The sequence below is a fragment of the Balaenoptera musculus genome, chromosome 5 (genome assembly GCF_009873245.2).
Source record: "Balaenoptera musculus isolate JJ_BM4_2016_0621 chromosome 5, mBalMus1.pri.v3, whole genome shotgun sequence".
Lineage (NCBI taxonomy): Eukaryota > Metazoa > Chordata > Mammalia > Artiodactyla > Balaenopteridae > Balaenoptera > Balaenoptera musculus.
The window spans coordinates 120,132,082-120,133,428 of record NC_045789.1 but is presented as its reverse complement, the minus strand read 5'-3'; the positions used below and the strand labels follow the sequence as shown (position 1 = coordinate 120,133,428).

Genomic DNA, 1,347 nt, shown 5'->3' with positions numbered 1-1,347 from the left:
TAATTCTTGACTAAGAACCTTCCTCATCCTGACCCAGCACCTGCAGTGCTGGACCACGTGGTCCTTCCGGACAGGGTCAGGGCTCTAATCCTAAACCTTCCACGTGGTTGAGAGCAGCTCTCTGAGCCAGATGGCTCCCAAAAGTCAGAGAGGATCCTCAGAAAGTACTTGCCAAAATCTTATACCATGTGCAAGTGCTCCTGTACATATATCTACAATAACTATATATCTATAATATCTATATAGCTATAATGTATCTTTAAAATGTTTTTGTTTAGGAGTTACGTTGTAGCTGAAGGGTTTATTCTAGATGGATTGAGGGGTAAAAAGGAAAATATAAAATCTTAAAAGAAAGACATAACTGAAAACACCTTATAGGGGTGTGCTCAGAGCAGGGAGCGAGAAGAAGTGGCTCGTCTCTTTACAGCACACTTGACAGGAATCTGGGCTCATTGTGACAAGGGGCACAAAATACCCAACAAATACCCAACACACGTCCTCCACGTGGCGGCTGGGCAGGACCAGCGAGACAGGGCTCAATATTGGAAGAAAAGCTACAGTGTTTAGTGGGGGAGTTTGCCACCTAGAGCCTGTCCGGTCCTCGCATGGGTGGGCCATGAGTGGTCTTATAGACATAAAGGCTTTGAAGCTCTCTTTTCAAGGAAAAAGAAAAAAGAAAAATAGATTCTATATGCCATTCTGGAAAAGGCAAAACTGTGGAAACAATAAAAAGATCAGTGGTGGTCAGGAGTTTGGGGGGAGAGGGGAGAGGAATACAGAGTCCAGAAGTTTTTATGAGCAGTGAAAATACTTTGACATTATGATTGGTCTATGTCATCATACTTTTGTCCAGACGCATAGAATGTGCAACACTATTCACTTCATTAAAGTGAAACTTAAGGTGAAACAAACAAAAAAGAATCTACAGATTTGGTCTACAGATGCAGCCATAAGTATGATGACACCACAAATATCATATGTGGTATTTATTGATACATGTAATATCTGTAAATATTTTTAAAAACAACATAAATAGGTAAACATAAACTAGAAAAACATACACATCAAATATGGTGAACAACTGGCTAACATGCCTAAAATATATTTAATAAATTTTTAATATGTAAGCTATTTTGTCACTATCAAAATTGTTTACAAAACTTTAACATGGGGCTTCCCTGGTGGCGCAGTGGTTGAGAATCTGCCTGCCGATGCAGGGGATACGGGTTCGAGCCCTGGTCTGGGAAGATCCCACATGCCGCAGAGCAGCTAGGCCCATGAGCCACAATTACTGAGCCTGCGCGTCTGGAGCCTGTGCTCCGCAACAAGAGAAGCCGTGATAGTGAG

At 41.8% G+C, this 1,347-nt stretch overlaps 1 pseudogene; it reads left to right on the top strand.

Moving 5' to 3' along the window:
* Positions 1 to 377: 377 nt before the first annotated feature.
* Positions 378 to 495, top strand: LOC118896221 (annotated as a pseudogene).
* Positions 496 to 1,347: the final 852 nt, after the last annotated feature.